Below are 8,747 nucleotides of genomic sequence, written 5' to 3' on the forward strand. Positions count from 1 at the left end.
CTGGGGTATGAAACCGGGGTGTCGGGGTTGTCTCGGGATGCTAAACGGGGAGTAAAAGTGAGAGAGACGGGAGAAATGAGCAAGGAAAGTCGGAGGTCTCACAAGGTATTTATAGGTGGGCTGCCAGGCTTCGTACACTGGGCGTACTTCGAAGTACCTTGGGCGTACCTCGTACGCTGGGCGTACGTCAGCGATGACGTCTCCGGTCTCTGGTCTTCGGATGGGACGGCCGTAGAGGGTGTAGGGGTGACGTGGTCGGTCTGAGTCCGTGCATTACGTACGCTGAGCGTACTCCGAAGTACGTTGGGCGTACTCCTTCGGATATGCCTCGAAGTGTGTGCCAAAAACTTCAAAAATGTGTAACTTTCGCATACGAGCTCCGTTTTTAACGTTCTTTATATCCACACGTAGGTGAAAATATACTCTACAACTTTCATTTAGACTTTGTCGGCTAATTTTGAATTTAATTTTTTTATATTTTATTTTAAATAGGTCGGGTCAGGATAATTTCGTTAAAAATTCATAACTTCTTTATCTGATGTCCATTTTCGTCTATCTTTTTACCATTGTACTACTATTGTAGAGACCTTCAATTCTCGTTTAGGTTGCGACGACTAAAAATCGCTCGATCTTTATCCCGAGTTTTTAGCTGTCTACCAGCGTTCCGAAATTTAGAAATATCGTAACTTCTTTATACGAAGTCAGATTTGGGCGTTCTTTTTATGCATGCTCACAGTTTAACGTAATCTATGACTTTCATGTAGGTATCTAAGGCTAAAAAGTATTTTATTGAAGTTTCACTTTTTGCGCTTGTCAGTGTCTTACTGGTGTGTCATGGATTTTCGATTGGTCATAACTTTTTCGTTATAACTCGGATTTGAGTGTTCTTTATATTTTTGGAAACCTTGGAACGATAGCTAACACTTTATGCATCCCAATTTAGATTTTAGAACACTTCATTTTTTACGCTGATTTCTTTGATTCTAAATAGTTCATTATATTTGACTTTTTGAATGTTACATTGGTTTGAAAAATATCGGGTTGTCACATCATCCCCCTGTTAGAGGGAATTTCTTCCCGAAATTTAATCTAAGATAGAGTGCTAGGAAAAAGATGCGGGTACTTTTGTTTCATCTGATCCTCACGTTCCTAGGTGTATTCTGGTCATCGCTTGGCGTTCCAACATACCTTCAAAATGGGTATGCAGCTTTGTTTAGTTCTTTTAATTTCCCGATCCATGATCTCCACTGGCTATTCTACGAATTGGAGATTCTCGTTGATTTCAATTTCGTCCAGAGGGATAACAAGGGTCTCATCGGACAAGCACTTCTTTAGGTTCGATACGTGAAAGGTAGGGTGTACGTTAATGAGTTCCTGCGGTAATCGAAGTTTGTAAGCCACCAGGCCGATACTGGCAAGGATCTCGAATGGTCCGATGTATCTTGGGTTTAGCTTTCCATGCTTTCCGAAACGTATTAATCCCTTCCAGTGCGAGACTTTTAGTAGTACTCGGTCCCCAACCTGGAATTCCAAGGGTTTCTGTCTTTTATCCGCATTACTCTTTTGTCTGTCTCTTGAAGCCTTCAGTCACTCCCGGATTTGAACAATCTTCTCCGTAGTCTCCCTTATGATTTCTGGCCCAGTGAGAGTGATGTTCGTTGCCTGTCCTCTTGCTAGCTGTGTGTCACCCACTTCAGCCCAGCACATAGGTGATCTGCACTTTCGGCCGTAGAGGGCTTCGAATGGGGCAACCTTGATGCTAGTGTGGTAGCTATTGTTGTACGAAAACTCGACCAATGGTAATAGGGTGTCCCACGCCTTACCAAAATCGATCATGCAAGCTCTTAGCATATCTTCTAAGGTTTGTATGGTTCTCTCACTCTGGCCGTCGGTATGTAGGTGATAAGCGGTACTCATGTCCAACCTTGTTCCTAGAGATCTTTGTAGAAACTGCCAGAACCTCGAGGTGAATCTACTATCTCGGTCCGAGATAATAGATATTGGCACACCATGCAGTCATACAATCTCCCTGATGTATGTTCTAGTTAGCTTCTCCATTTTATCCGTTTCTTTGATTGGTAGGAAGTGCGTGGATTTAGTTAACCCGTCGACGATCACCCAGATGGTGTCGAGTCCGCTTGCCATCTTGGTAACTTGGTTATGAAGTCCATGGTTATCCGCTCCCATTTCCATTCGGGTATTTTCGGTTGTTGCAATAATCCCGAGGGCTTTTGGTATTCTACTTTGACTTGGGCGCAGGTCAGACATTTGCCTACATAGGCAGCAATTTTGGCTTTCATGTTTGGCCACCAATACAGTTTCTTGAGGTCTAAATACATCTTATCTGAACCGGGATGTATGGAGTATCGTGTCTTATGGGCTTCGTCCATGACAACTTCTCTAAATCCGCCAAACTTCGGCGTCCAGATCCGATTCATGAAGTAACGAACTCTGTCATCCTTGACCTCAAGATTCTTATCCATTCCACTTAAGGCTTCCTCTGCCACATTTTTGGAATTCAAGGCTTCTATTTGAGCTTCCTTGATTTGCATGGACAGGTGTGAATGGATTGTCATAGTTAAAGATTTCACTTGGCGGCCCGAGTATTCCTTTTGACTGAGTGCATCAACTACCACATTAGCTTTCCAGGGATGATAACGAATTTCGCATTCGTAATCGTTTATTAGTTCAACCCACCATCTTTGTCTCATCTTGAGTTCTTTCTGGTTGAGGATATGCTGGAGGCTTTTAAGATCGGTGAAGATTGTACATTTCGTGCCGTAGAGATAGTGCCTCCAGATCTTTAGAACGAAAACGACTGCTCCTAGCTCGATATCATGCATCGTGTAGTTTACCTCGTGTGTCTTAAGTTGTATTGAGGCGTAGGGGATGACCTTCCCTCGCTGCATTAGAACGCATCCAAGTCCTTGGTTTGACACATCACAGTAGACCACAAAGTCTTCTATTCCTTCTAGTAAGGTTTAAATAGGAACACTGCATAGAGCTCGATTTAGTGTTTGGAATGCGATGTATTGTTTTTCTCCCCATTTGAAGGTTACACTCTTCTGAGTCAGGGTGGTAAGCGGATTAGCAATCTTTGAGAAGTTTTGTATGAACCTTCGGTAATACCCAGCGAGGCCCAAGAATTACCAAATTTTCGTTGGAGTCCTTAGAGTTTTCCAGTTCTCGATTGCCTTGATTTTGGATGGGTCCACGTGTATCCCCTCCTTGCTGACCATGTGACCTAGGAAATCTACTTCCCGAATCCAAAATTCGCACTTTGAGAATTTTGCGTATAGCTTCTCTGTCCTTAATGTTTCCAAAACTTGTCGGAGGTGTTGGTTATGTTCTTCCTTGCTCCTTGAATAGATGAGTATATCATCTATGAACACGATCACAAATTTATCCATGAAGGGACGATATACTCGGTTCATCAAGTCCATGAACACCGCTGGTGCATTTGTCAATCCAAAGGGGATCACTACAAACTCGTAGTGACCATAGCGAGTTCGGAATGCCGTTTTGTGAATGTCTCTTTCCAGGACTCACAGCTGGTGATACCCAGATCTTAAATCGATCTTTGAGAAGTAGCTCGCTCCTTGTAGTTGGTTGAATAGATCGTCTATGCGCGGTAAGGTATATCGGTTCTTGATCATGAGTTTGTTCAGTTCCCGGTAATCGATGCACATGCGAAAAGATCTGTCCTTCTTCTTTACGAATAGGACCGGTGCTCTCCATGGTGAGAAGCTCGGTCTAATGAAGCCTTTGCTCAATAGCTCGTTTAGTTGACTGGACAGATCCTGCATCTCGGCTGGGGCTAGACTGTATGGCGATTTTCTACTGGGGTAGCTCCGGGAATCAAATCGATCATGAACTCGACTTGGCGCTCCGGTGGGACTCCTGGAAGATCTTATGGGAAGATGTCGGGGAAATTGTAGACTTCCGAAATGTCTTTAATGTCTTTCGATTCTCGTTTCTTGTCTACCACGTAGGCTAGAAAGGCATGATATTCTTTGCAAAGGTATTTTTGGGCTTTGACGTAGGAGATGATTTTTAAATTTGTACTGGGTTTGTCACCATAAATGACAAGAGTTTTGCCGCTTGGCAGAGTGAGGCGAACGACCCTTTCGTGACAAAGTATATCGGCATGGTGAAGGCTTAACCAATCCATACTGATGATGACATCAAAACTTCTTATAGTAATTGGCATAAGATCGATTTGGAACGAGTGTTCATTTAAATTTAACGTACAGCCTATGTACATATCGTTTGGGTTTTCCGTTTTACCGTTTGCCATTTCTAATGTGAATATTTCATTGAGCGCTTGGGGTTTTTGATTAAGTAAGTGTTTGAATTTATGACTCACAAAGCTTCTCTCCGCACCACAGTCAAAGAGTATGCATGCATAAATGTTGTTAAAGAGAAACGTACCTGTAACCACTGTGGGATCGGCTATTGCCTCGTTCTGCCCTATTGCCAATACTCTTCCTACACCGCCAACATTATTTGCTTTAGGGCAGTCCCTCTTGTAGTGCCCAGCTTCCCCACACCCATAACCTGTCTGGCTCACTCCATTACTAGGAACCTGGGTGATTGGTCGCGCCAGTGCCTTACAAAAACGGGCAGTGTGCCCTTTCTTGTCGCAGTTTTTACAGTGCGTCTCCCGGCAATTACCGTGGTGATGGTAATTGCATTTGTTTCACTTTGGCAGGTTCCCAACATATTGTTTTGTCGGCGCAGGGGTAGCGGGAACAACAGTGGGGGCAGTAGCGGCATGGACCGCCACTATTTGTTTCTTTGAAGGTTCCTATGAAGTTTGACCTTTCCTCTTGTTCCAAAACTTCTTCTTCTTGTTGTTGTTGGCATTGTTATCATTGTTGTTGCTCCCTTTGGTTGGTTCCGGAATGACGGTTGTGACACTTTGGCAGACCCCATGATCAACGAGAGACTGTGCCAGTTCCTTGGCGCTGTCGAACGTTGTGGGTTTGGAAGCTAGCACACTTCCTCTAAGCTGGGGTGACAGCCCCCAGATATACCTTTCCACCTTTTGGCTTTCCAGAACCATCATTCCTGGACAAAGTATCGTCAAGTCACTGAATCGATTTTGTATAGCTTGTGATGTCTGAGCCTACCATCGTAAGGCCCCAAAGCTCCTGCTCGAGCTTCTGAATCTCTCCCTTTGGGCACTACTCTCGTAGTAGCATCCATTTCAGGTTCTCCCAACCCACGGAGTTTGCCACCACCAGAGTTAGTGACTTGACGTGGCCATTCCACCATGTTAGGGCTCGCTCAGAGAAAGTACAAGTAGCAAATTTTACTTTGCTTTCTTCGGGGCATGAGCATATCTCGAACACAACTTCCATTTTCTCTATCCATTGGGATAGATCCATCACTCCCCCAGTTCCATTAAAGGGGATGGGTTTGCTGTTGGAGAAGTCTTTATAGGTACATTCCCCAGAACGACCTTGGTTTTGGCCATTTGTAGAGCTGTTTATCCCTCCTCCTGATCTGTTGTTACTCATTTGTGCCATTGCTGCGGTTACGGCGGCTGTTACAGCAGCCTGAAAAGTAGCAGCATGCATCGATGGAGGGGGTGGTGGAGGTGGTGCTAGTGCTTCGTTTGTATTGAAATGTTGGGGATTCCTTCTTGGTGGCATGATTCTGCCACAAGTTAAGAGACGAATACTTGATAAGTCATTTGAAATGATTAAGGAAGGTTTATAAATTTTAGTTCTGAACATTTCTGGTTTTTGTATGTTAACGTAAACATTCAAAAGAAAACAAGTGTATGATCAATGGGATACTCAAGGAAGTAATAAATGTGTGTCAATGTCATTGATATTAGTATATGATACAACGATCAGGAAAATTTGACCTTTTATAGGTCTAGGGTACATCAATGAAAATGGGAAAATTTGACAGCATTCCGGCCTTCGAATTGTGTACTCACAATCCGTCGGGTTTACATTTATACAAGAAAAGGTAACACCAACACTTAGCCTATAGATATAAATATAGTGTCAGAAGTACGTGTTCTACTCCGATCGGGTAAGGCGTTGCGGACCATGGTAGGTAATTGTGGAAGTCTTAGCTCGGGCTACCTAACGTTCAGCCTCGATGATACGCCTCTCCATTGCGTCTTGTTGCTCACGGAATTCCCTTACTTTGGCCCTAGCAGCAGTAATTTCTTTCTGAAGGGAAAAGGTGTGCTCTATTGTCTGATCGTGTTCTTCGTCCAGACGACGAAGACGTACCGCAGTGACAGAAGCGGTGGCCCCAATGTCCAAGAGTTGGCTGGCATTCGCTCTTGCTTTCCTGCCTTGGTTAGCAATGCGACGAACCATGACAGGGAGTGCCCTGTCAGCCGAACCCCCGTTGCGGAGGTTATAAAAGCTTCGCGCCATGCCGTAGGGCAGGCGTTGCCCTTGTTCCCCGCTCCATTGCTTCAGATCCATAGCCCAGCGGGGCGTCGGGCCCTGAAAGTCCCGTCGGGGAATTGCTGCTTCTCGGGGAGGGTTGTAGACCTCAGGCTCCGAGTCTGCGCTCCCACTATCTCCTTCCTCTTCTGATCCTTCGTCTGGGTCTTCCTTTGGATCCTCCTCGGATTCCTCTTATGGTTCTTCCTTGGGAATTTCCTCTTCGGAATCCTCTTCTGGGTCGTCCTCAATCCAACCTCCATTTCCTTGGTTGGGATAGTAGGGGTCCCCGGGAATGTGAAATCCTGCCATTTTGTCTGGTCGAGAAGTAGAGGTAAGAAAACTTGGGAGAAAAAGTAATTTTTGATAAGAGAATATTTATTTGACGATTTCCTAATTTTAACTAAATATTGAGGTTTGCACGATTTCTATAGCTCTTATGGTTCTATAAAATACTCCTATAGTATTTCAAATTTGTAAGTTTGATTCTAGTAATTTCTTTGGTAAGTTTTCGACTTGTTACTCACTACGACCATTCCTCGACATATGTTGGTCACATCCAGGATAAATATAGTTGATCAGGCTATATTTATTCTCGATTTGATTACATATCCTGAGGCCTAGTCGTGGTGTCACAACTTGCATTAATACTTTTATAAAATTTTGCTATGATACGAGACCGATGCATGCGTGTACTTATACTTTTATAAAAAAAAATGTATATCACTTTAATTTATTAAAAGTATCGTTTATGAAAACGTTTTGTCGGTGGGTTTTTGGTCCCTTTGCATTTATAGTTAGTATATTTTATGTGGTTCGATATACTTAGTTCACTATAAACAATACTCTGATACCAATATGTCACACCCCCAAACCAGAATGGCGGAAACATTCGGGGGTGCATGACTTCACGTAGTATCATAACAGTTGAATATTGTAAAGAAAGTAAACACAACCATCATATATATAACAAAAACTTACATTGTTGCGTGTAATACATGTTTCAAAAGAATATTACAAATATGATGATTTAAAATGTTTTGATAATAGTCGCCTTGGCGTTCCTTCTCCAAAAGCTGATGGTTACCTGTATTACTGATTCCCTGAGAAATACAAGTAGTTTTGAAAAAGTGTCAACAATTAAGTTGGTGAGTTCATAAGCGTTTTTGTACTGAAATTTGTATGTCCTTTAGTAAAATTAACTGAACGTGTTTTCCAGAAAATCCAATATTTTCTTCCCATAGTTTAAAAAGGTTCCAAAGGCTGGAGTGCAATACTATCTTTCGTGCTCAAATGGTGAAAGTGTATTTATACTCAAAATAATGTATATACTGAATGCATTCAAGAGTCTCATAAATCAAACTTATTTTAATACTTCAGTGAGAGTTTTATAACCATGCTATTGACCCACACTGCCTATAACAACGTTCTTCAGGCGTTGTAGTGTTATGACGTTTGTCACCACAGACCTGCCGGTCTAACTGTAGCTAACAGTTTAGGTGCGGGATTGTCAGTCCCGTATAGATCTATACACAAGTATCACGCTCTCCCTCCAACAGATTATGGTTTATAATACAGGGCTTGAAATGCGTACTTGAGAGTACGTTGAAGCTGAATGTCTCACAACACTTAGTATTAATAGAGTTATGAAAAGAAAACTCTATGTTTCATGTAGATGAAAGTATTTCATTTTCATAACGTTTACATAAATATGTAATGAATAACTTGTAAACTATACCCATTATAGTTTTTCCAAAAGTGTGTACCAATTGATGATAAAAACTCGATGTAATACTAACTTTGTATATATATTATACGTTGATATTGAAGTTATTTAACATTTATAAAAAAAAATGTATGTGGTTATTTGGATCTGTATAAAACGATAAGTTTTTCTCGTATTGCAGTTGTATTTCCCACCCCCCCCCCCTAAAATATGAAAAAACGTGAAAAGAAAGTAGGGGTATGAACTCACTTGGAAAGTGTGACGATTCGAAGAGAACGAGCTTTTTCTCGGGCAGCACTCCGACTGGAAAGTGGCAAGATTCTCGGGAATCTCAAGGCTTCGGACCTTCGTCGGGGCTGGGGTATGAAACCGGGGTGTTGGGGTTGTCTCGGGATGCTAAACAGGTAGTAAAAGTGAAAGAGAATGGAGAAATGAGCAAAGAAAGTCGGAGGTCTCATAAGTTATTTATAGGTGGGCTACCAGGCTTCGTACGCAGGGTGTACTCCGAAGTATGTTGGGCGTACCTCGTACGCTGGGTGTACCCTCGTACGCGGGGCGTACGTCAGCGATGACGTCTCGGGTCTCTGGTCTTCGGATGGGACTGC

Source organism: Lactuca sativa, chromosome 4 (assembly GCF_002870075.4).
Source record: "Lactuca sativa cultivar Salinas chromosome 4, Lsat_Salinas_v11, whole genome shotgun sequence".
Taxonomy (NCBI): Eukaryota; Viridiplantae; Streptophyta; class Magnoliopsida; order Asterales; family Asteraceae; genus Lactuca; species Lactuca sativa.